This window comes from Rhagoletis pomonella, unplaced genomic scaffold (genome assembly GCF_013731165.1).
Source record: "Rhagoletis pomonella isolate Grant_MI unplaced genomic scaffold, Rhpom_1.0 Rhpom_scaffold_07406, whole genome shotgun sequence".
Classification (NCBI taxonomy): domain Eukaryota; kingdom Metazoa; phylum Arthropoda; class Insecta; order Diptera; family Tephritidae; genus Rhagoletis; species Rhagoletis pomonella.
Genome location: NW_023465936.1, coordinates 1 through 8,117, shown reverse-complemented (window position 1 = coordinate 8,117; position 8,117 = coordinate 1). Strand labels below are relative to the sequence as shown.

The window sequence follows — 8,117 nt, the reverse complement described above, 5'->3', positions numbered from 1 at the left end:
CCCAATACGTTGAGTTCAGGTAGCGTAAAAATTTTCCGCTGGAAAAAATGGCGGAAAGTTGCCAACTGTTGGGCTGAGCGTAACTACTCAACTGTGCGTTTCTAAGACAAACAGCCAACCCAACCCAACAGCTACGACTTATGAACGCGCCCAATAATACAAGGTTCGATAAACTGACAGTTGTCTCTCTCGCACCGCTCCCTTAGCAGTGGCACTGTGTTGCGTCTTTGCAAACTTACTTGGAAAAAGTTTAGATTTGATGTGAAATAGAAGTATAAGGTTTCAAACAGAGTGGAAGCGAAGCCGAAGACGAAGATGAAGACGAAGCCGGAGACGAAAAACAGTGCAGTACTAAACATATGAAAGTGATCACAGTGCAAGCAAAGACGAAGACGAAGATGAAGACGTTGCGCAAGCGGTCAGCTTAAAATAGTGCGGTACTGTTTTCAAAGACGAATCGCTTGCTGTGATGAGTTTTTTACAATTTATTTAACTGTTTGCTATTGTGAAAAAACGCGTTTTTCAATAAATTGGCTAAATTTTTGGCAAAATGTAATCAAACGTATTAATTGGCATTCTTGTACATTCGAAAAATGTCTATCCGTCTTGTCGTAACACATAATACAATTGGCGAAATTCTCCAAAAGTTGTCCTATACAAATTATTTCATGAATTTCTGTTTTTTCTTTATTTTTTTTGATTTTATCTAAAAAAAAAGGGTTTTATTTAGAAACAAATCTTCATATCATTCATCTTCCACTATGTACACTCGCCAGCTTGCCCGCAACGCAAGCAATTCGTCTTTGGTTTCGTCTTCGGCTTCGCTTCCACTCTGTTTGCAACCTAAATTTGTGCAATATGTTTATTTGTATATACATATGAAGCACATTTAACTGATGAAAACATAAACTTTTTTTATATTGGATGTTTACATAAAACTCGCAGTAGTGTTATATTAATTTTGAGCCCTTTTGCAGTTTTTATACAGCTAAATAGCATACAAATTACGTAATTAACGTAGATATTGTAATATTACGTTCAATATTTCGTTTGAAATGCCAGATTTCCTGCAAATACATTAGAATTTATAAAAGGAATTTCACTACTAATTGCCTACTTTGCGTACTTTTCTACTGCCATTTACGCAACAATGGATTTCATTCTTCGTCTTTCTCCGTCCTTCGTAAATGCAACCTTTTGTAAGGGAGTGTCAAACCGCGGCTGTCAATAATTATCTAACCTTGTATTATTGAATCATGCTGAGAGCTAAACCAAGGCACATAAATACAGGTAGAAGCCAAAATGACGATGCTCTCATTAGAACCAAACCTTTAAACTTCAACTTGATTTTATTTTATTTCCTATATTTCGTTACGCTTTGAATCTCATATCGTTGTTTCTTTTTGAATGTTCGTTAATAACAAATTTTAATTTGCATTTGAATTTTTGTAGTGTTGTGCGGTTTATACTTAGTGTATGTGCTAAAAATGCAACACCTGAAGCGTTGTGTTTTATGTGGTGTTAAATATAAGGCAGATACCACTAATTTTTTAACGTGCCTCAATGTCCTTCGCGTAAGGAACGTTGCGAAAGCAGCTGTGGGCAGAGCTGCAGTGAAATGCCTTGCTGTGCGTTAAACATTTTAAAGAAGTATATTCCACAAATACACCGGGAGGTACAGGAAAGGCACGTTTGAAGCCAAGTGCTGTTCCTATGACCCTTATGCCGAAAAGTCCCTCCAACAACACGGCAACTCATAAAACAAAAACAGAAAACAACATACACGTTTTATCAAATTTTAACTAAAGAAAATAAATAAATAAGAATAAACTTCAAATATACTTAAAAACGTCAACCAGTGAAATGTATTTTTTTATTTTTCCTTACACACGCTCATTTTTATTTTTACTCTCCCGAAAACTTTGACTTTTGTAGGTTTGACGTCAAATTGGCTTCTACCTGTTTTATTGTACCATGAGCTAAACTGCTTATACGGGCCAAGAATAAGCGCAAAACGTAATCCAAAATATTTGTTAGGAGGTGAGAAATATTTTTAGCCCTGTGCTTTGGAATGCACGCTATTTTGGTTTGAGGAAACGCTTTATAATTATGCGCAAATAGATGATCGGTGCATATAATTGGTAGGTAAAGGGTAACCATGCATGTATGAATGTATATATGCCTGTATATACGTATGTTTGCACGTTTATACATTTAGGCGCTTAGTGGATAAGCTGACCTTTTACCATTTACATGCTTTTATTTAACTTGGTCATCCCGCTGAAATTTCCGATCGATTTTAAACTAACTTCCCGTCAAGGTAGAGACTTGAAATTTTCAGCATAGTTCCAATATTGATGACAATCCAATTTAAACTATAAATGAATTCCCTAGATGGTCCAGGGATCTTAATACAAAGTCGGTCAAAACATAGTAAAATGTATGGCTAACAGAGCGTAATTTGCAAAGAACGTAAAAACGCTATACATTTTTTAAAGCTGCCGGCGGTAGTAAATAATAAGTATAGTTTCAGGCGCTAGTAAGAGAAATACCTGTATTAGCTTCAACAGTGTTTAACATTGCCAAACTGTTAAGTTTTAGGCACTTCTGCAAATAATTACATTACATATGTATTTGGTTTCCTCACACATGGAGTTATATGCTTTTTCCACCGAGCCTTAAATGCATTCTACGCTTAAATGCAGTTAACATCGCATTTAAATGCGCAAATTCTAATAGTTTTTTGTGTTGAAGTGCGTAAACTCACTTTCAAAAGGGAGTTAACCCAGTTTCTGCCGACTTAACAGAAAATGTTATGTTAACAGCTTCAGCCATTCTGACAAATGTAAACACTTTGAGAAGTTGGCTGCAGTTGCTGCCAGAGTCGTAGGTATTCGAACAAAAGAAGGGACAGGGGTTTCAGTTTGCATTGTGGAATTTTTGTGAAGGAAAATACTTCCTCCCATTATTTTTAACAGAAAAATATATATTGTGCAATAAACGAATATAATAATTATATTATGTATCTTGAAACAATGATTTCGAGACAATCAAAATATAATTACGAAACTGGCATAAGTATAGTAAAGCGGCATATGGTAAAAAAAAGTGGGTTTTCTACTATGTTTAATGATGTAAATTTTTTTTGGTGCAAATTAATAGGGCGGTGGTAAGGGGGTAAATGTGGAATTTTCAATAATATCAAAAGCTGTTATTTCGAAAACTGTTAAACCGATTTTCAAACTATGGATACTGGATAATATATATGTACATATGTACATAATAATAATAATAATAATAATAATAGATTGGCGCTTACACATATGTTAGTGTTTGGTCGAGCTTCTCCTCCGATTTGTGGCGTGCGCCTTGATGTTGTTACACAAAGCGGAGGGACCTACAGTTTTACGCCAACTCCGAACGGCGTTTGTATTTTTTTAAGAAGCTGTTTTTCATGGTAGAAATACACTCGGAGGTTTGCCATTGCCTGCCGAGGGACGACCGCTGTTACGAAAAAACCTTTTTCTATATTTTTTGGGATGTTGCTTTGACCAAGGCTTGAACCCAGGTGCTGATGAGTGAAAGCGCGTACTGCTTACCACTACACCACAGCGGCCGACATATGACATGTGTACATATTTCGAGATAAACTTAAAAAAAAAAGAAATTATGGCAATTTTTTAATAAAAATGATTTTTTTCTTAAAAAGATACGTAATTAACTATATTAAGAGATATGTTTATCAGAAAGAGTATAAAAATACCTTTAATTTGATATATAACAGCGAAATAAAAGAACTGCACTAATTCTTGCCTGCAGAAAGAAGTTCCGCCCCTCTTCTCCGGCAAGACAGAATGGAGAATTCTGCATAGTAAGGGTTATAATCCTTACGCAAAAAAATTGTTTACAACAAGTCATATATTAAATTACAGACACTTTTATGCTCTTAATAAACGTATTTTTGCATATAGTTAATAACGTATTTTTTAGAGAAAATCATAAATATTTATTAAAAAATTGCCATTATTTATTTATTTTAGTTTATCTTATGTATTACCTTTCAATGATACCGACACTTCGAAAATCGGCTCAATAATTTTCGCAATATAAGCTTTTGAAAATATTGAAAATTGCACTTTTACCGCCTTCTATCACAGCCCCTATTGATTTGCATAAAAAAGGGTTACACCGTTAAAATCAGTGGTAAGAGGCGGACCACGCCCACATTTAGCTCACCTGCCGCTATACTGCACTTGTTCCACGAAACTTGCAGTGAACCCCTTTAACAAAAAACACACACATAGCTCTGGCAGCCATCAGCTGTTCGCACAAAATAAACAAAAAACAAATTAATTGAAAATGGACGGAAAACGACGAAAGTGGAGTCAGGTTGAGGAGCTGAGGCTGGGAAGGTAGAGCGTAGGAGTTAAGAGGATGCCGGAAAAATACACACGTATACAAGGAAATGGCAGCAGAATTAACATCAATTGGAATTACTGTCTCTGTCCAAGAAGTAAAATTCAAAATGCAGAATATGATTTCCAAATACAAGTAAGTTGATTTAATGTGTATATAATTCATCAACCTTTAATCTCTGGCGGTTTTCTTATATGTGTGTAGAAAAGTGAAATGTGACCTTCCAGAGCTTCGCCGCCAGCATGGCCGCTATTTGAAAAGCTCCACAAAATAATTTGCGGTCGTTGTGGAGGATAGCCTGAATGGTATATTTTATTGAGCATATTAAAAAGGAATTTCAAATTTTAAAAAGTGTTTTTATTTATAATTAAGTGGACTGCAATAAATATAGAAAGAATTAGTGGATAATGATAAACAAACAAACTGAGAGCATATCCGCAATGTCTGAAACTAGCCAGCAATTGGCAGCAAAGATTATTGAATTTTTAAATAAAAAATAATTACATATCATTTAGATGGGGCGATTTTGTAAGCGATTCAATATAGCATGAAAAGTTGAAAGCGATTTTATCTCTTTCTAGAAAATTGAAACTCAATATACACAAGCGATTTTATTGAATGCGAGGTTAAGTCGCATAGAGAATCGCCTCATCTAAATGCTGCTTTACTTTTCAACAAAGTGTTCACTTAAAGCGTTTCGATAAGTGTCTCGCGGGTTCAATCTCGTCTCATTCTGTTGTACTATTCTACTTGGCTCTTCAGTGCTAACGGTGTCAGAAAGCCAACTATGGTTTGCTGCAATTAAAAAATTGTGGAGTACGCAGCAGGCTTTTATGATGGCATTTGTTTTGTCGATACGGTTATCCAACCCCTTTCCGATGCGTCGGAATCTGCATTTCAAATGACCAAATGCATTTTTAACAACCCTTCGGCAATGAGAAAGGCGGAAGTTGAATTCGCGTTGAGCACCTGTACTTACCAAACTAACCGCAGAACTCCACAGGCAAACACCGATGGCCTACCAACTGTCATTTTGACGAGCAAGTTTTTGTGTGTGGGCACTTTGATGTCTTGAAATAAGCATTTGCCGCATGACGCCACCAGACAACATTCTCTCAATTTCGGTGTTTAAAAACATTTAAATCTTTAAAGAACTTGCTGAATAATTTCCTAAAACGTAATCATAAATAATCCAATAAGGAACAGACTTTTATTTTGATTTAATATAAAAATTTCATCGATGTTACCACCAGCACGCTTTCTTTCAAATGAAAATATGGCTGTCAAACTATTGAATTGCCGGAAATAGATGTCAAGCAATAAGCGCTGACATATATTGCAGCACATGAGAAATAGGCGGTCTCCATTGGAAATATATTTTGTGACATAGTTTTCACTACAGGAAAACACCCTGTGGAGACAGGGCCTAAATGGATATGGCTTAAAGACGTTGCGCGATAAACGGAAAGCTGAGCCTGCTATAATGACTACTGGGACCTCTACATTATTAAAAGATTTGCGGAGATCATAGAGCAATTTGCAACGTGACAGTTCTGCTTTTAATGAGGAAGATTCATAGATTCCAGAGTCATTACATCTCCCTCGACTTCCAACATTTATTTAAGAAAGCGATACCTTAAAAATTAAGCCCATTTTGCGTAATTTTTTTTGACTGATTTAAAGACGCACAAACCTTGTTAACCAGTTAACGGAAAAAAAACTTAAATGCACAGGTTTCAAGACATCCCAAACAGCAACACAAAATTCTTTAACAATTCAGCATACGCTGGAATTGGACACGCCAAATAAATTTCCAATGCTTCGATACTCTGCAGAAGAACCAAGTGCATATAGTGCAATAGCGACACGCTTTTCAATAAGAATAGCTTTCCGATAATTCGTATCCGCCTTTTCTAAACGTTTTACCATACCACAGAGTTCAAAGAAACTGCGCCTTTCCAAACGAAAACTATTCTTCAACGCAATTGGACTACAAATTTGACACTCTTTTTCCTAGAATAAGCTTGTGCGTTCCTATCAAAAAATATTGGAAATATAAAGTTAATTTAATTAATTAAGTAGCTATACTGACCTTTTTCCAAACAACTGGACTATTCCTTTGGACTTTGTATTCTTTTAAAAAGGAGAGTACAACACGTGCCATGTCCAAAACAGCTCCAAATATGCGTAAGATCACTTGACCTTCGGTAGCGCTTGCCCTCATAGCAATAATCTGGTTTTGCAAGTCATAATATTGTACAACCAGGAAAATAAAATTAATTCGCTCTAATGGATTCATTATTTCTATCATTATTAAATAATTTAAAAATGTTACAAACTTTTCCAATTTCAAATGTAAACAAAAGTCAGCTGTTCGAGTTAACTCACTTTCAGTGGAAGCGTTTGACATTTATAAAACTTTACATACGTGGGCGTCGCTACGTAGGGGCAGGGGGAGTTAACATGTAGGTATACAATCTTCGATTAAATGCAGTTGCCAATATAGCAACTCAGTTGCCTAAGTCGGCTCAGCTCGATGTTCTGGTCACATACATAAGTACACATTTTCATGAGTCTATCTCTTCTTATTCTGGTACTTACAAATATCGGGCCAAAGTTATAATACCATTTCATGCTCATGAAAGGTATAGTTTTCAGATTTCAAATCGGTGAAGTAGGTAACAAAATATACATTTAAAAATTTTCTTAACTCCTTCCCAGCGTATCTATTAAGATGTCATTTTCAAAAATTTCATGCATTGCTATGCCATGTCATTCCATATCAAACATACTAGGGCTATTCGCGATCCGGTGCAAATGGCCTAGCATCATTGCATTGCAAATTTGTATTGCAAATTATTTGCAATACACAAACAAAATACACGCATTTGCATTTGTCATGGCTTGACAAATTTGCAATACCGAAAATCCATAGCATAAAAATGCTATGCATTGCAACTCTGGTTGACATTTCTATCAGCTGATTAAATTCATAAACAAAACCAAAGCTGATGCACAATAAGGGTGGGTAACTCAGCAAATTTATAGGAGTTGACTCAATGACTCCAACTCACTTTAAGGAGTCAGCTCATTCAACTAACTCATTTGACTCTTTGTATGTTACACTCATTCGTATCGTAGACTCGTTTTGAGGCATAGATGCGGTATAGCGGCCGTTGAGATAAAACAAAACTTTAAAGTGGGCGGGGTCAGCTCCTTTCTACTGATTTGAAAGGTGTAATTTTTTTTGTGTGCAAATTAATAGGGCGGTGCTAGGGGGAGGGTAAAGGTGGAATTTTCAATATTTTCAAAAGCTTATATTTCGAAACCTATTGTACCGAATTTCAAAATGTGGATATGGTTGGAAAGGCAATTGATTTGATATGCACATCTTTATATATCTTACATACATACATATTTCGAGAAAAACTAAAAAAAAACGAAATTATAAGAATTTGTGAGATTTGACATAACACCCGCAATACAAAATACATGTATATATATATACATAGTTTTTGTTGCTTATTACTGCTCTCTGACAGCCATGTGCAAAGAGTGACCGGGTCTTGAAAAACTGGAACGTTTCTAATATTAGGATATCAAAATAAAATTAAATAGTTTAATTGTTAAAAACTTAAAAAGCGACCGGCTTATTCGATATAAACAAAGAACACAAACGGCAATAACGCAAAATTTGCTTT

At 35.4% G+C, this 8,117-nt stretch overlaps 1 long non-coding RNA gene across 2 annotated transcripts; it reads left to right on the top strand.

The window, feature by feature from the left end:
- The first annotated feature begins 4,340 nt into the window (after positions 1 to 4,340).
- LOC118755794 lies at positions 4,341 to 4,916 on the top strand. Of its 2 annotated transcripts, XR_004995065.1 has the most exons (3): positions 4,341 to 4,551; positions 4,621 to 4,721; positions 4,789 to 4,916. It is a non-coding gene; the product is annotated as an uncharacterized LOC118755794 (long non-coding RNA). The 2 variants fall into 2 exon arrangements; XR_004995064.1 differs by lacking the exon at positions 4,789 to 4,916 and having other exon boundaries at positions 4,345 to 4,551; positions 4,621 to 4,767.
- The last annotated feature ends 3,201 nt before the right edge of the window (positions 4,917 to 8,117 follow it).